General features: G+C 43.9%; 1 long non-coding RNA gene across 2 annotated transcripts in view; it reads left to right on the top strand.

The window, feature by feature from the left end:
• Positions 1–18,918, top strand: part of LOC122540876 — a 46,746-nt gene that overhangs the window by 14,465 nt on the left and 13,363 nt on the right. For both annotated transcript variants that reach the window (XR_006309439.1, XR_006309438.1), the window contains exon 3: positions 16,773–16,930. This is a non-coding gene — a long non-coding RNA (uncharacterized LOC122540876). The remainder of the gene's footprint in view (positions 1–16,772; positions 16,931–18,918) is intronic.

The raw sequence follows: 18,918 nt of genomic DNA, 5'->3' as shown, positions 1-18,918 counted from the left end.
TCAAAAATGCCACTCCTCCTCCTCTCTTGCCTCCCTTTCTATCCTTCCTGTAGCATTTGTATCCTGGAACATTAAGCTGCCAGTCTTGCCCATCCCTGAGCCATGTTTCTGTAATTGCTATGATATCCCAGTCCCATGTTCCTAACCATGCCCTGAGTTCATCTGCCTTCCCTGTTAGGCCCCTTGCCTTGAAATAAATGCAGTTTAATTTATTAGTCCTACCTTGTCCCTACCTGCCCTGTTTGACTCACTTCTGTTCTCAGCTGTACCCGTCTCAGATCGATCTCTTTCCTCACTATCTCCCTGGGTCCCACCCCCCCACTTTACTAGTTTCTCTGCCAGTATATTAGTCCCCTTCCAATTCAGGTGCAATCCGTCCTTCTTGTGCAGGTCACTTCTACTCCAGAGATTCCAATGATCCAAAAATGTGAATCCTTCTCCCATACACCAGCTCCTCAGCCATGCATTCATCTGCTCTATCCTCCTATTCCTGCCCTCACTGGCTCATAGCACCGGGAGTAGTCCAGATATTACTACTCTCGAGGACCTCATTTTTAAATTCCTGCCTAACTCTAATCTCCTTTCAGAATCTCAGCCTTTTCCCCTTTTATGTCATTGGCTCCTATTGACAATGACCTCCTACTTGCCCCTCTCCCCAGTGAGAACATTCTGCACCCTCTCTGAGACATCCTTGATCCTGGCACCAGGGAAACAACACACCATTCTGCTTTTTCACTGCTGGCCCCAGAAACATCTGTCTGTCCCTCTGACTAGAGTCCCTAACACAATTGATCTCTTCAAACCCGATGTACCCCTCATTGCATTAGAGCCAGTCTCAATACCAGAAACTTGGCTGTTCGTTCTACATTGCCCTGATAATCCATCACCCCCTACATTTTCCAAAACAGCATACTTGTTTGAAATGGGTATAGCCACAGAAAACTCCTGCACTAGCTACCTACCTCTCTTACCTTTCCTGGAGTTAACCCATCTATATGACGGTGTCTGTGACATTTCCCCCTTCTGCCATCCCCTTGCTCTTGTAAATTCCTCATTGGATCGGTTGGAGAGACAGAGGCATTCGATCTGATAGGATTCACAATCAACAGCATTTATTGCAGATATAATCCTCAGTCACATGTAAACTCTCCCTAAACTCCCACGTCCAGCAAGAAGAGCGTATCACTCCACTAAAGGCCATTTTTGCTGCTTTCAATCTATAGACCCACAACATAGCACTCTTTCCTCTACAAAACACTGCTCCTGGTTAAATTAATACTTTTGGCTTATATTTTAAGTTTAATCAAAAGACATAGCTCAATAAAACATTGAATCAAGAAAGAACCCATTCTACTCACTACTGCAGACTTATTTTAAGGCCACACTAAAAATTCACTTATCTTCTGTGCTGTGACCTCTTCCCAGACAGGTTCCTCCAAGATCAGTTGTGAACTTCACTTATTTTTTTAATTTTTCCAGACACGTTCCGATGTCAAGCGATACATGAATTCAACAGCAAATGCTGTAACTGCTAACTCTGTCAGTTAGCAATGTGGGTTTCTCTCTCTCTCCCCGCATTGACCTCACCATGTGCTTCCTTTGTCTGGTCATTTCCTCTCCAAAGTTCCAAAACAATGCAATAGCATAAAAAACAGTAATTGCTGCTCTTGGAATTCGAGGAAATCACCTCCAGCACCTAAAATACCTCAAAAAAGGAGCATCTGTTACAGCCAGAAATTTTCCTGTCCTCCATCTTGGATTACCCAGAATCCTTATTGATGCTAGCATTTTAAATTTTGCAGTCTTCATTAATTAACAATTTAAATTTCATCAGCTGCCAAGGTCCAATTTCAATTCTTGGATTAACCAAGCAGAGTTGAGAGTTACTGATTAAACAAGCCATTCCCATCCCAGCCCTCACTGTGGGTAACAGGACTGAACAGGATCAATAATTCCTAAAGAACTGAACCATCTGATTCAATCTGATCAGGGATGAAGGGATTATTCCGATTTATGGAGCTTGTTCCACCAGATGAACAGAGAACTGCAGATGCTGGAAATCTGAAGCAAAAACAGAACATGCTGGAGAAACTCAGCTTCTGTGGAGAGAAAGAGAAAGGCAGAGTTAATATTTGTAGAGTCTGGCAACTCTTCACAATGTCCTGAAGAAGGGTCACCTGGATTTGAAATATTTACTCAGCTTCTCTTTCTACAGATGCTGCCAAACCTGTGGAGTTTCTCCAGCAATTTTACTTTGGTCAATGGTGTTAGACCAAAAGTCCCATGTTAGCTTTAAACCAAATCTGTACCATTGCAACAAAATGTCCATCCACTTTGGTGTTTTGCTAACAGTGGTCTTTTACCAAGTGGTTACACTACAATGCTAACCCTTTGCTCCATGTTAAAGGTTTCTGTAATGCTGTGCTGTAATGGTTCCCAGCAAGCCAATTTCACTGTTTGTTCAGTGCCATTTGGTCAACATTGTGGAATTCCCTCCTAACAGCATTGTGGGTCTACCTACAGCACATGGGCTACAACGGTTCAAGGTAGCCGTTCAGCCCCACCTTCAGGGCTAATTAGGGGGGAAAAAAAATAATCTCTTTACTTTCCTAAATGAGACCCCCTTTATTTATAAGCACTGCTGCCTGGTTCTGGCCTCTCCAATGAGGAAGAACCTTTTCAGTACTGACCCTGTCAGGATCCCCAGTGTACTATCAGATCACTCCTCAATCCCCTAAACACCAGTGGGGATACAAGCTCCACTTACCCACATTTCCTTTTCATGGGGATGACTTATCCTCTCATCCCATGAATCAACAGAATGAACTTTCTTTGAACTGTTTCTCGTGAAATTTTGGTTATTTGTTTTTAAAAGAGACAAAAACTGTAAAAGCTGTACTCTGGATGTGCTCTCGTCATTGCCTGATGTGAATGTAGTGAAGTATCCTGACGTTTATATTCCATTCCGTCTGCAATAAACAAGTGTTTAATTTGCCTTCTTAATCTCTTGTCAATATTAACATTGATATAGTGACTGGTGCCAATCCTCCTCCTGCCTGATTTCATCTCCCTTTAGCAGCCGATCCTTCCACTACTTTTCCTGGCTTCCCTTAAAATGCATCAATACTGATTTGAGAGAGAGAGATATGCCGTGTTCTCCCCACTTCCCAGCTAAAAACGTTTCTCATTCCCCATTGGACTGTCTTATGTTGATGACACACTCAGTCCTGGACTCCCTGCTTTGCCTTACTTTATTTACATCTTTGTTTAAACTAAAACTATAAACACATTATCTTGTTTCTGCAATGTACAGAGTACAACTGGATCTCTTCAGTAAATCAAAGCCAGTTTTAAGATTCCGATAACACAGTAAAACATGAAAGCTGAACTTGAGTGGTGTAGTGCTGTCATCTGAGTCTCACTCAAACCCACCACGATATCTGATCGTGTGCATAGTGCCTTCTGGCAAAGAGTTTAAATTGTTCAGCTGCCTCTTTGTAATTGAGAGAAGCAGTGAGGACTGACTGGTGACAGCAAGTGTCTTTCATGTAATCTTATCATCATCCTGCAGAAACATTCGGTCCTCTCCAGGGCTTGTCGGGTCAGGTTTTCGATGATGAAACCATAATTGGCAGAGTTCCATTTTTTAAATTTAAAATGCCTCCTGTTTATTTCTTGATGATTTGGACTAAGGTTGTCCCAGCCCGGAGTTTGATGGAAATATTGCCATTCTCTACTGTTACTACATCATGAGAAACAGATTTCTGTTTTAAATTCACTCACAGGGTGTGGGTGTTGCTGGCTGGGCCAGCACATATTTCTCATCCCTAATTTCCCAGAGAACAATTAAGAGGCAATAATTTTGCTGTTGGTCTGGGGTCATATGTAAGTCAGGTCAGGTAAGGATGGCAGATTTTCATCCCCAAAAGTCATTAGACTGGATGAAAGTCAGTGTTCTCTTCTGCATTTTTTAAAATTGAATTCAGATGTCACCATCTATTGTGGTGGGATTGTAGCCCGTCTCCTCAAATCATTTGCTTGAGCGTCTGGATTGTCAACCCAGTGACATTACCAGCACGCACCGATACCTCTCCGATGAGTGTCTCTCCTTTTCAATTCCAAGAATTTCAAGCTAATTAATTGAAGGCAAGTAAATCTTCTAAGTTACCTCGAATTACACGAAATGTGCAACAAACAGCTGAGCTGTTCCACACAAGTCTCTTCCCACTTCATCTGATACATTCACCTCGCCCACTGTCATCATGATGGCCGCATTCTCACCACTCCGTTTGTAATCTTGCAGAGTTTCAGCAGGGTGATCTCTCCTAGAGCTCCATATTACACATGCTGATGTGGTTATATGATCATATTATTTTTAAAAATTTATGGGACATGGGTGTCACTGGCTGGGCCACCATTTATTGCCCATTCCAAATTGGCCATGAAAAGGTGGTGAGCTGCCATCTTGAGCCATTATTTCCCAGTCAGGATAGTGAGTGGTTGAGAGGGGAACTGCAGGGGATGCTGTTCCACTGTATCTGCTGCCCTTGGCCTACTAGATAGTAGTTGTTCAGTCAGTGCTGTGCAAGGAATTGTTGGTGAATTTCTGCAGTGGTACGCACTGCTGTGACTGAGTATGGGTGATGGAAGAAGTGAATGTAGATGTGGTGTCAATTCAGTGGGCTACTTTGTCCTGGATGGTGTCAAGCTTCTTGTGTTGTTGGAGCTGCACTTGCAAGGGAGTGTGACAGGCTTTGGGGAGTCAAGGAGTGAGTTACTTGCTGCAGCATTCCTAGCCTCTGATCTGTTCTTGTAGCCACAGTATTTATATGGCTAGTCCAGTTTCAGGGACATAGTATCAACATCCTGTGGGTTAATGTAAGGTTCAGCATTCAGTCTCAAGGGAGTGGTGGCTCAAAGTTTGCATAGGCTGCTCTCACATTAGAGAGAGACACGCCTGGTGATGGTATAAGGAGCTAATTACTGCAGATGCTGGAATCTGTACTGAGCAAAAATGCTGAGAAACAGCAGGACAGGCAGCATCCATGGAGAGAGAACAAGCTAAGAAGGGGAATCCTTTATGGTGACCTCAGTCAGGGTGAGAATGGAAGCCATGCCAAAGGCATCACTGCATCGTAAACCAGCCATCCAGCCAACTGAGCTAAATAAATGCCCAAGGCTTTTGTCTCTCAGCCAATCCTGGTTGAGCAGTCTGGAACTTGGGCTTTTCACAGGCAGCATGCCATTGGTTATCCCATTGTCCTGCTGGGAATCCAACTCTTCTCAGTGCAATTGCACTAACTCCAAGCATCAGCCGTCTTTTGGGTGAGTGCGTTTCAGGTTGTTATTACCTTGTGTGATAAAAAGATTTCCTCCTGTCATAACTGAAGTCCCTTTTGTTTCAAACTTTTTGACACAGGAACTTTTGATCTATCCTACTTTGTATCTAAAGAGTAACTCGGGATGGAGAGATAAATACTGGCCCAGCTAGTGACACCCACATCCCAGAAATGAATTGAAAAAAAACCTCTCAGATGCTTCTAATGTATTTGAATCGCCTCATTGGGTCACTTCTCAACCTACTACAGGCAAGAAATACTGAGCATGTTTCTAGAAGCCTCCCTTGAAAGATAAACACTTTACCCCAACATCATCCTGATGGATATAATGGTATAAAATTCTGTGGAAGGGTCTGTTTTTGTTTCTGAATTCCAGCATCTGCAATTGTTTTTGATTTTTATTTGATTTAAAATTCCTAAAGAATTGGGCACTTGATGCAGTGTTGATGATGATTATTGATTCAAGAGCTTAGAACCAAGGGGGCCTGGACCCAGGGTATGGGGGTGGTGAGACCCTGGTCTCTGAGTTGGGGGGGTGGTCCCTAGTCTCTGGGGATGGGGGGCACCTTTTACGCCTGAGCTGAGACAGAGTGCCTTCACTTGGTGAAACTGCGGAATGCTTTATTATGGAAGGCTCTGGGGGCCAAGGAAGTGAATGTGTTCAAGAAAAGTTCAATGATGTATTAAAGTGTTAGGGAGAGCAAACAGGAATGTGCCATTGGGGTCGAAGGATCTCTGGTCTTTATTGAGCTGTGGAGCAGGGTTGGAGGGCAGAATGGTCTTGTCCTGCTCTCGGTTTCTATGACTTTCCCTGCAATGCTTCCTTCCTGTGTGAAGCTAACGTTGATCCCACTCAGCTGAAATGTCACTTCCTCAGCTCCAGGATGTAGCTGCTCTGGGACACGACTCGCTTTGCTTTGTGCTTTTTGATTGTTCCAGCACCTGGTGCAGAAGGAAGTCACCTCCCTGTGTACCAACACCATGTGATGGTCACCCAGCACAGAGTCTGAGTAACAGAGGGACACATTGAACAATGTAGGGATGTGAAGTTTGAGGTTGGGTTTAAAGAGCAGAGGGATATTTAATTCACATTCAGGAAAGAAAATCTTGTATTTCTGTAACACCTCCCATTACCTGATAGACCCAGATGTTCTGTCCAACCCAGAGCAGTGTGGTTTGAAGTGTAGTCACTGGTTGTATACAGTGAGCTCCTGTAAGCAGCAATATGATGGGTGTCCAGATGACCTGCATTAGTTAGGTTGCTTTTGAATAAATATTGGTTAGGACATCAGCAAAACTCTCTGCCATTCTTCAAAATGGGGCAATATCCCCCCTTCACTAGAGGGGGCAGATAGGACAGCACATCTGATAGAGCTGCAGCCATTCTGTACAGCACTGCGAGTGACAACCTTAAGGCTCTGGGAAAGACTTGAACCCATGATTAGATCCCTGGTTACTGATCTAGGACTGCTTGGTAATATTAGGTACTAGCAGTGGACCCTCCTATTTTGATATCTCTCTCTTCAGACAGCAGTTTAGGCAGTTATTTGGAGCTGTTGTGTTGTAGGAAAGCAGCTGTTTAATGGGGGAGAACATCTTAAAGGAGAGACTGATTTGGTATGGTCTCTTTTCAGTGAGTGAATGTTCATGGGCATCTCGCCTGAATCTCTGTCATCCTAAATTTCATTCAAATTTCTTCAAGTAATCTGCTCACATAAGTCAGGATATTTATGCTGATTTATATTCAGGTAGAGGATGCAAATTGCCTTTCAGACAGTAAGCTGTCTCAGTACTTCATAGGAGAGATTATCAGACAATATTGAACACTGGGTCACAAACATTAGGGCAAGTGATGAAGAGCTCAATCAGAGATTGATTTGAAGGAACATTGTAAGAGGAGAGGGAGATGTGGTGAGGTTTAGGTAGAGAATTCCAGAGTTCAGGAGCTAATGGCATGGCAGCCAATTGTAGACAAAAGAATATTGGAGATGGGCAAAAGACCGAAATTGAAGGAGAGCAGATGCATCAGAATGTAACAGATTTCAAGGAGAACAGATAGCGATAGGATGAGACAATGGAACAATTTACAAACAAGCATTTGAATTTAAAAGCTGTGTGAGAAAGCTTTCAGGTCTGCCCATCTTAACTTCCCATCACACGCACCTAATTCAACACAGAATTATTGTAGACCAGTCCATAAACTCATTGAGCAGCTAAATGAATAAATAATTAGCTGTTTATGAACAAATATTAGGTTTGGTTTTTCTGAAGGATTTTTAATATTTTACAGAAAAATCAATTCTCTGTAGCGAGGGGAAGAAAGAGTTGCTTATTGCAAGGAAATATTACAGCTGCCCCCGTACCAATCTCTCCGAGTGAGGGGGTGGTTGCTATCCACCCACTGCCTTGTTCCGGTTCCTACAATCACTTCTCTCACATCCAGAGCTCTGATATTTCCAACTGCACTCGAAACGAAGGTGATGGGTACTTTTTTCTGCAAAAACACTCAATAAATGCAAAGGCAGGAATTGTGTTGTAAACTGGAACAAGAAAAGGAAGATGTGCATTAATATCTCCTTCATGACAGGCAGCTATCTCCAAGCACTGTAAAGCCAATGAGGTTCCTTTTTAATTATGTTCCCTGTCATAATTGAAACATCTTTCATGGGATGTGGGTGTCACTGGAAATGCCAGCATTTATTGTCCATCCCTAATTGCCCCTTGAACCCAGAATCTCCGAGTCAGTGTGTACAAATGGCAAGTTTTCTTCCCTGAATGACGCGAGTGAACCAGTTGGATTTTTGCAACCCTTGGTTTGAGTCAGTATTTCCAGATTTTACTTGTGTTACTGACCCAGTGATATTGCTCCTCCAACGCCATCTTTCCTGGTAAAGTGGGCGTGGCCAACTTGTGTGCAGCAAGTTCCCAAAAACAGCAGTGTGATAATGAGCTTGTGTCAAATTGATTGACGGATAAATATTGGCCAGGACAGGGCTCAGTGGGTGGCACTGATGCTGGACAGCGCTCCGAGTTTGATTCAAGCCTCAATCGGGTGCTCCGGTTTCCTCCCACAGTCCAAAGATGTGCAGGCCATGCTAAATTGCCCATAGCGTTAGGTGCATTTAGTCAGAGGGAAATGGGTCTGGGTGGGTTACTCTTCGGAGGGTTGGTGTGGACTGGTTGGGCCAAAAGCCCTGTTTCCACACTGTAGGGAATCTAATCTAATCGAGATGGTGTTGGTGTCATACAGAGCAGCTCTTCTTATGCAAACACACTGGTATTATTTCTACAGATACTGAGAGAGGCTGCAATCATCAACAGAGTTTCCCCTGCAGCCTCTGTCATCAACTCACTCAGGAATGACACCATCATGTTACTCACAATTCTGGGTTATTTCCCCAAAACCCTGGGACCTCTGCAAATTGCACTGGCCTGTTCAGTCCTGAACATCTTAGGACTATCACTTGTTACATGGAGATACTAGAAAACAAAACAAAAATCTGGCAGCTGATCTAGTCCCATTTGCCAGCACTTGGCCCATATCCCCCTCAATCCTTCCCATTCAGATACCCATCCTGACACCTTTTTAAATGCTGTAATTGTACCAACCTCCACAACTTCCTCTGCCAGCTCCTTCCTAACACACACTCGCACACACTCGCGCACACACACACACACACAGACACACACATATCTTTTCCCCCTCACCCTAAACCTATGCCCTCTAGTTCTGGACTCCCCCACCCAAAGGGACAAGATCTTATCTATTTACCCTATCCATGCCCCTCAAGATTTTATAAACTTCTATAAGGTCACCCCTCAGCCTCTGACAAAATAGTCTACAGCAAGTTGAACGTATGTTGGTTTCTAATTAAAGAACACTTCCATCATAAAACTTTCATTTTATTTTCAAATCCCTCGATGGTCTCTACCCTCCGCGATCAGTCCCCTCAGGCAGCCTTTTATTTGTCAGTCAGTAAACAGCATGATGATGGCCAACAGGCTGAACTGCAGCTGAAGTTTGCACTCTGTCCATTTACAAAGCCTGGCTATTGGATGGGATGGCAGAAGGTTACCGGTTGCCACAGACAACCCTAGGATGAGGAGCCACGGGGACAATATTGGGAAAGAAGCTAAAACAAGCTGAAGGAAGGGATCCAGGCCATCATGAGTGGCTGGAAAATGCTGACAATGTAGAGCAGCATCGAGGGGAGGGGGGTCGGGGGAGGAATGGGACTGCACGGGGTGGGGGGGGCAGCAGAGGGGTGAAAATTCTGCAGGGAGAGGGAGGAACGGGGCTATACAGCAGGGTGGGCGCAGCAGTGGGGGGGAGGGGTGTGGTGGAGGAATGGGGTGGGCCCAGCAGTGAGGGGGAGGGGTGTGGTGGAGGAATGGGGTGGGCCTAGCAGCGAGGGGGGTCACTACCTTTCAGGCGAGGCTCCCTTTGCTGCCTGGGTTGATGCTGTGGAAGAAGCCAACAGACTATTCTGAAGAGCAGCAGGAGGGCTCTCCCTATAGTGTGAAAGTGGGCCATTCAGTCTATCAAGTCCACACCAACATTCCAAAGAACATCCCAAGACCGCCCACCCCTACAGCCCTGCATTTCCAATGGCCAATCCACCTGACCTACACATTGAGTGAGGAAACTGGAGCACCCGGAGGAACAGACACAGGGAGAATATAGGTAAAAACAATGACTGCAGACGCTGGAAACCAGAGTCTGGATCAGTGGTGCTGGAAGAGCACAGCAGTTCAGGCAGCATCCGAGGAGCAGTAAAACCGACGTTTCGGGCAAAAGCCCTTCAGGGAGAATATGCCAACTCCACACAGATAGTTCCTGAGGCTGGAATCCTGGTGCTGTGAGGCTGCAGTGCTAACCACTGAGCCACCATTCCCCCCAGACTGATGGGGTGGTAAGCATCTGCACATCCATAATCTTCTACTTTGATTGCTGCAACTTTTATTCATTATCCTGACAGTGAATTGCAGTGTCTTTTCTACATAAACAAGGGGTCATTGATGACATGACCAGCCTCATTTTGGCCTTGAGTCTTTTGGCTGAACTACTTGGGGAATTGTGTGGTGTGTTTCTACTTTCAGTTCTACTCTGCATTGATGTTGCTTTAGCACTTTCTAGAGAAACTACAGCAGAGAATGTGACCATCCACTGTCTTCCCCAAAAGGTCCAACCTGGTGCCTGAGATAGGAAGCTTCACCCCCATATGGCCAACTGTGTGAACAAATGGTGAAACAAAGTGTGGCTGATTTAAAACGAGTGAGGCGAGAGATCCTGAGCAGCTTCAATAAATAAATGAAGTAAATTATGACAAGCAGCTCAGTGCCAGGGACCCAGGTCCGATTCCACCCTCGGGTGACTGGGAGGAGTTTGCACATTCCCCCCATGTTTGCATGGGTTCCCTTAGATGCTTTGGTTTCCTCCCTTTGTCTAAAGATGTGAAGGTAGGGTAGATTGGCTATGGTTGATGTGGGGTTACAAGATAGAGGGTTAGTGCAGACTCAATGGGCTGAATGTCCTGTTTCTGCATTATAAGGATTCTGTGAACTGGAGGATTTAGGGGACAGGAGAGATGGGCAGAACACAGTAGGTTTTCACCTAACTTCAGTTCAAGTTTCCCTCCCAGATACTTTTCCAAATAGTTGATATCAGTGTCAAATCATAAGGTGAATTAAAAGATGATTTGGATGATGGAACCAAATGCCATATTTCCAAGGTTTGTGTTGTCAGGCAGCTACATGGATAGTGAGCAAGGAGCAGGCTTCAGGGTGACCTCGACAAGTCGAGTGTGTGGGTAAACATGTGGCAGACGCAGCATAATGTGGCTGAATGTTAAGTTCTCCACTAAAGTGTAAAAAATGGAAAGGCAGAGTATTATTTAAATGGTGATAGTGTTGGGAAATGTGGTTATAAAAAAGGATGTGAGTGTCTGTATACCCCAGTCAGACAGGTACAACAAGGAATTAGGAAAGTACATGGTCTATTGGCCTTCATTGCAAGAGGATCTGAGTTCAGAACTAGGGATGTGTTACTGCAGTTTATCCAGGACCTTGGATTAGCCCTCAGCTGGAATAGTGTGTGTCTAGTTTTGCGCCCACACCTCCCCCCTCACCTCCCTCCAAGGCCCCAAAGGAAACTTCCATATCCACCACAGATTCACCTGCACCTCCACACACATCATCTATTGCATCCTCTGCACCCGATGTGGCCTCCTCTATATTGGGGAGACAGGCCGCCTACTTGCAGAGCGTTTCAGAGAACACCTCTGGGACACCCGGACCAACCAACCCAACCACCCCGTGGCTCAACACTTCAACTCCCCCTCCCACTCCACCAAGGACATGCAGGTCCTTGGACTCCTCCATCGCCAGACCATAACAACACGACGGTTGGAGGAAGAGCACCTCATCTTCCGCCTAGGAACCCTCCAACCACAAGGGATGAACTCAGATTTCTCCAGTTTCACTTTCCTCATTCCTGAAGAAGGGCTTTTGCCCGAAACGTCGATTCTCCTATTCCCTGGATGCTGCCTGACCTGCGCTTTTCCAGCAACACATTTTCAGCTCTGATCTCCAGCATCTACAGTCCTCACTTTTTCCTGTGTCTAGTTTTAGACTTGCCTTCGAGAGAATGCAGCGAAGATTCACTGGGCTGATACCAGGGATGGGAGGATTGCTATGAGGTGAGATTGATTTGACTGGGTATTCATTAGAGTTTAATAGGGCTAGATAGAGTAGATGCAGGGAGGAGGTTTCTCCGGTTAGGGAGTTGAAAGCAAGGGCTCCCAGTCTCAGGGTGTGGGGTAGACCATTTTGAATTGAGGTGAAAAAAACCTTTCTTCTCCCAGAGGGTGGTTAAGCTGTGGAATTCTGTCTGACAGAAAGCTGTAGAGGCAAGTTACTGAGTAAATTCAAGAATCAGCTTGACATTTTTAGATATTTAAGGCATCAGGGAGTGTGGCAAGAAAACAGGAATATCGCGGTGAGGGAGAAACCCTGCTGTGATCAGCTCGATGGGCCAAATGGCCTATCCTGCTGCTAATTTCTGTGTTTCTATGACCCATCAAATCGAGGTACAGACTGCTATGTTACTGGGCTTTTAGTCAATGTACTATCGAGTCATAAGAAATTCATAGACTGTTGATGGCACACAAGAGGCCACTTGGCCCATCACATCAGAATTAGCTGAACATTGAACAGCCCCCACGCCGATTTTCCCCCCCCCCCCCCAACAAGCTTAATTCCACTCTTCATCCTGTTTGTCCATAACCCTGCAGCTTATGGTATTTGAGACAATATTTCGATGAGTTGGTGGTTTCTGCCTGTCTTGGGCAGAGTCTCAGAACCCTCCAGAATAAAACGTATCTCCTCCTCTCCGCTCGAATCTTCCAGCTAACCATTTGAAATCCGTGACCTCTGTGCTCAGGCCCTTCCCATTTTTTGAATCTCAATCCAATCTCCCCCCCCGCCTTGTCTGTTCCAAAGGGAATAAGCTCGGCCCAATCCTCACAACAGCACTTTTTTCAGAGTTTGTAACATCCTCGATGAAGGAGGGGATTTACTCACTCCCGGTGCGGCTTAACAAACGCAGCAGATTTGGATGGTGACTGTATGTGAGAAGCTTGGGATCTGACCAACCCTTTGTGTTGAAGAGATTGCTTTATTTGAGTGAAGGGTAGGATGTTTCCAAGGACATTGGGAGGTTAGCTGCTGTGCAGTGAGATTTCTTTGACATTTTTTCCCAGTTGAGCTGCACAAGTGTTGCTGTACTTCCTCTTGCTGATAATGACAGATCACACTCTCAATCTCAGGGGCTCTGTTCAGGAGAAGCCAAATTGTTACTGTCATAAATGGGTTTTTATTTTCCATCAAACTGTACAAAGTGAATAAGCTACAGCCCTCGGCCTGGATTGAATTCACACAAACATCTACGTGCAGACAATTATTAGAGTTATTCTGTGGTGTTTGATTAATTATTCAATAGCTCAGTAATTACTGCAATGGGTATATATTGTTGGATTGATAAACGCTCCTGTAATGACCCTCTGATAACATATCTCATATAAATCCCAGACTCTCTGCTTTCTGTAGCTCCAGGATGTTAACCTCAAGATCTTCAAACTGCTTCATGGCTTCCCACCTTCCTAATCAATGATCTTCTGTGACACCAGGACAGGGCAACTATTGGGAAAAGTCTCTTTACACCAACTACAGTCTTTACCATTTCCATGAGGTTGACAGAGTTGGTTAAAATAGCTGAATTAAAATTTGTTTTTTCCCTAAGTGTCGGTTTGCTCAAATTTCACTGGAGCATTTCTCACAGAGTTCTGGCGTGATGTCTCACTCTCTCTTACTTATTAATGATCTACCCTGCCGCACTGACACCCATCCAGCCTGATGCTAGCCCCATTCTACCATGCAGTATTCCCAAGACAACTCGCCATTCACCAGACATCCATTTATGCCAACTTTAAAAGGCCACTGTGCCCTGGATTAGCATTGGCAATCCAGCCTTTGCCCACAGAGTAACAGCACAACAGCCAGGAAACCACATTAGCCATGTTGCCTGGCAACATCCCCTCACATACACAGGCAGTAAGTATATCGGAGGACCCTTTTCCCCCTCCCCTCCCCAGACTGGTCCAAGCAACACAGCTGCACCCTTGAGCCCTCTGCTCCACCAAGACTTGGATGGCATTGTATCTGCGCACTGCATTGGTTTGAAATTCGTGTGATGGTGTCATGAGCCGTGCTCGTTGTGAATCCTAACCCTATCCATTACAGAGACATCAAAGTTGGTGAATTAACCCACCCTGCCCCATAATGAAAACTTTGCTTTGCGTAACTGATTCTCTGCATTTTATCTCCTGAGAAATGTGAAATCTTCTCTTGGATCAATCCTCATGAAACTGTAAGCTTCAACCTTCTCTGCTTTAGAGAAATAGCCCTCCAATTTCTAACCAATTATTCCTGGTTGGTAATTGAACAAATTAAAACTTTCTCTAAGATAACTATGTTGTCCTACTCTAAGGAGAAAAGCTAAACTTATTTCTGACCCTTGTCAGGTCTCTACCCAACTGCCCCAACAAACCTTCAACCTCTTGGCTTTCTACATTCCAATCAATCCTTGATTATTCTGAATTGAAGACGAGCTGAAAGTCTGCGATGTTTACTCTACTGGTCACAAGCCTCTCAGAATGAACTCCAAACAGTCACCTGCTCTTCAAAACATACTGGGTTAAGTCACTTCATTTGGAAGGGGGTCAGACGTGGTTTTTATAAATTTAAGTCCTTCACAAAAATAAGCAACCTACGTTGTTGTTTTGAAATGCAATCTCCAAGCATTATATACATATAATCACATACCTTTCACCCCATTAATACAGCAGTGTGCACCATCTACAAGATGCACTTCAACAATTCACCAAAGCTCCTGAACCTGCACCTTCCAAACATGCAAACCTCTACTGTGTGGAAGGACAGGAGCAGCAGGTTTAAGGGAGCACTCCTCCCTCAAGTTCCTCTCCAAGCCACCCTCAGTCCTGACTTGGAAGTAATGGTGATCTATTCCCACGTCACTGGGTCAAAATTGTGCAACTCCCTCCTTACCAACACAGTGAGTGTCCACACACCAGGGTACACCTTGTAGATCAGCAAGGCAACTCACCATCACCTTCTGAAAGGCAATTAAAGATGGACAATACCCACTGTACCAAAAACAAACTGAGAGAAATCTGTTATTAGTATTTTTTATTGTTACTTGCATTATACATTGTTACGACACAGAGGTGAACTCTTCTGTTAATTAAACCAAACACCCAGAAAAACCCACATGGCCTCGTTATCTGTTAAAGTATGAGTGACAGAGAACTCACAAATTCTACTATTTAAAGAGAAATATCAATTTATTCTTTAACTCTATAAATACTGGTTTCCTCCCACAATCCAAAGATGTGCAGGTTAGGTGAATTAGCTGTGCTAAATTGCCCACAGTGCTAGTTGCATTAGGGAAATGGGTCTTCGGCGGGTCGGTGTGGACTGGTTGGGCCGAAGGGCCTGTTTCCACACTGTAGGGAATCTAATCTAATCTCATGAACATTAAACAACTATTTACAACTCTAAGCCTCCTTTCTTTTAAATGTTTGTTGTCTGCCTCCAATTCTGTAACAATATACTGTTCCAATAAAAGCCTGTATTAAAATTACATCAACTTAATTTCAAAGCCACCCAGTGGCTGTTGTCGGTATCTGTCCCCCTCTGGCTGGAGATCTCCCTGCGTCGTCTTCGTTTTTTTTACTGCAAAGATGTTTCATATGAAAAAGGGGTTTCGATGGCAGTTGGTCTCACTTTGTCAAAATGTCTGCTTACTTTATACCCCCAGCATTGGATATTCTCATTGGTTCGATATTGGCAAAACAATAAATTCCAAATTGTTTGGTTTTTAGTATCCTTGGGCATAACTTAAACTGGTTCAATTTGATTTGTTGTAAAAATAGCAACCAAAACTCAAGTATTTGGTTCACAGGCAAATGTTAAATATTTTCAAATTTCCAGTACACTATGAGACTGCTAGTCAGTCACATGACAGGTGCCTGCAAGCTCTCACTGCAAAACAGCTTTCACTCTCTCTTAAAGGTACAGTCCATGCCTTTACCTTCATAACAATGTAAACAGGTGTATGCTGCCACGTACTGTAGCAATTCTTTCACACAACATTTCCTCATCCATTTTCAGCTTATTTTGTCTGTGCGCAATTTCCATTTAAGTGATTTTAGTTCTGTTTTATCCTTCCAATATGTTTCCACTGCCTTTACAGAAGGTTTCCCTGTATTCCCCAGTTTCTAGAAGCTTGTTCAGCAGTTATCAACCTGCCGAGTTGCAGAAGTGTGTTTCATTGTAACCTAAACTCAGTCAGCATCTCACCAATCATCCAATCTTCAGCTACCATTGAGCTCAGAGATGAAGCACTGAACTAATCTCTTCTTTTCACTGATGCTCACAGTACAGCTGTTTCCATTTCACATTTCAAACATTTCACATTTCATTCCCTGCTCGTATTTTATTACATTCAACTGTTGGACATGCTGAGAGACTTTCAACAAAAATAACATTACTGGCCTGGGAGTTCTCAATTGAAAGCTCTCTGACAATTGCAAATTTGACACATTTTCTCGAACAAAGGGATAGAATATTGACCAGATTTGCTGCTCTTATCTGCTCTTTTATTACACCAGGATGTATTTCAAGTTCCCTTTGTGCCTGACTGAATATTGATGCTATTGTGAGAAACAATAAAAGGGCAGTGAGTTTACTGAATGCAAATGTGAAAAATAAATGAAGTTCAATGGGAGTGTTTCCTGTCTCCAAACATGTTTGAATTACAAAAGCTGATAACTTGCTTGTATTTTTCATGTCAAGAACGTTACTGGCTGGTCCGTACCGTATTGCTCTGGAGAAGGTGGCAGAACCTTCTTAAACTGCTCCAGCTCTTTGTGCACAATGCCCTTCAGACGGGAACTCCAGGATTTTGATCCAGCAATGATGAAGGGACAGTGATATATTTCCAAGTTAGGATGGTGAGTGACTCGGGGTGGGGGGGGGGACTGGCAATTGGTGGTGTCCCCATGTAGCTGCTGCCCTGTCCTTCTCGATTGAAGTAGTCCAGGGTTTGGAAGGTGCAGTCTAAAGAGCCATGGTGAATTTTTGCATTGCATCTTGTAGTTGGCATACATTGCTCTGGTGGTGGAGGGTGGGAATGCTTAATGTTTGTGGATTTGGTATCAATCAAGCAAACTATTTATCCTGGATGGGGTTGAGCTTCTTGAGTGTTGTTGGAGCTGCACCCATCCAGGGCAAGTGGGGAGTATTCCATCAGACACCTGACTTGTGCCTTGTAGATGGTGGACAGACTTTGGGGAGTCAGAAGGGGAATTAGTTGCCACGTCATTCCCAAAATCTGATCATTGCCACAGTCATATTTGAGGAATCTTTTTGTGTAAAAATGGCTGTCATGTTTCCTTTATTACAACAGTGACTGCACTTCAAAATTGCTCAACTGTCCAGAAAACTCTTTGCGACATCCTGCGGTCGTGAAAAGCACTGGAGAAATATGTTTTATTTTTCCTTGCCGCAGAGAATTAATCCAACGTTTGTTGAAAAATATGTCAGTTCATGTCGCTGTTTCTGCTGCGTTTTTATCAGGAGCTGTGTGGTGTTTCTCACTGGAGTGAAGTGTGTCTGTGTGAAGGATTGTCAAGCTTACCAGCCAGCAACTTTGATTCCTGTGTCATTGCCTCATTAATATGCAATCCTTATCACAAATAACATTGAATAAATAGAGAACTACATTTTTGATGAACATAATAAATGGTTGACAGTTGAGCTGAGCCCTGTGAAAATCCATTCTGTCTCCTTGATGACAGTCTATTATATATGAATTGTGTTGACAGGGAGTCACTATGGAGACATCTCGATATTAGCTGTAGCACAGAATCCCAAGATCCAAGACAAATAAACCGCTTCAAAATCACTTGTTTCTCTGACGCTGCCTTTTTGATCGAGAATCATCTCTATGATTTTTTAAAATTAAAATCAAGAGAACAATTCTGACTGTGGAGGTATATGATATCAGCATTAAACCTGATTCAAATACAGTGAGTATTAAATATACAGACACCCCAACATGATCTTTCCATCTAGCATACAGAAAAGTTTTTTTGAAAATCAGTTGCATCAGTGTGAAGATGTTGATATAGCTTTCCACTTCCTGTATTGATCTCTCCTCTTCAAAGTGATTTCCAGAGGGAATTCAAAGCAAGTCGAGAAAGAACAATCAGTGCTGATTGGTGAAATAGCTTCATTACTGTTTTCTAAATAGACTGATATTGTTGTGTAATATATAAACACGTGTTCACTCATCTGCCTAATGATACTTAGAGACAGCAGTTTTTTTTAATCTAAAAAACATTCTGTTGTTTATACATAAATTTCACAAAGTCCAGAATCCAGTGGAATTGCACAGAGATCATTGGTGTAATCATAGAGATGTACAGCACGGAAACAGACCTTTCGGTCCAATCCGTCCATGCCGACCGGATATCCCAACCCAATCTAGTCCCACTTGCCAGCACCCGGCCCATATCCCTCCAAACCCTTCCGATTCATATACCCATCCAGGTGCCTTTTAAATGTTGCAATTGTACCAGCCTCCACCACATCCTCTGGCAGCTCATTCCATACACATACCATCCTCTGTGTAAAAAAGTTGGCCCTTAGGTCTCTTTTATATCTTTCCCCTCTCACCCTAAGACTTTGCCTATTTATCCTATCCATGCCCCTCATAATTTTGTAAACATCTATAAGGTCACCCCTCAGCCTCCGACGCTCCAGGGAAGACAGCCCCAGCCTGTTCAGCCTCTCCCTATAGCTCAAATCCTCCAACACTGGCAACATCCTTGTAAATCTTTTCTGAACCCTTTCAAGTTTCACAACATCTTTCCGAGAGGAAGGAGACCAGAATGGCACGCAATATTCCAACAGTGGCCTAACCAATGTCCTGTACAGC

The sequence above is a fragment of the Chiloscyllium plagiosum genome, chromosome 36 (assembly GCF_004010195.1).
Source record: "Chiloscyllium plagiosum isolate BGI_BamShark_2017 chromosome 36, ASM401019v2, whole genome shotgun sequence".
In the NCBI taxonomy this organism is placed as follows: domain Eukaryota; kingdom Metazoa; phylum Chordata; class Chondrichthyes; order Orectolobiformes; family Hemiscylliidae; genus Chiloscyllium; species Chiloscyllium plagiosum.
Note: the sequence above shows the minus strand (reverse complement) of the source record. Positions and strands in the feature narration are given on the sequence as shown.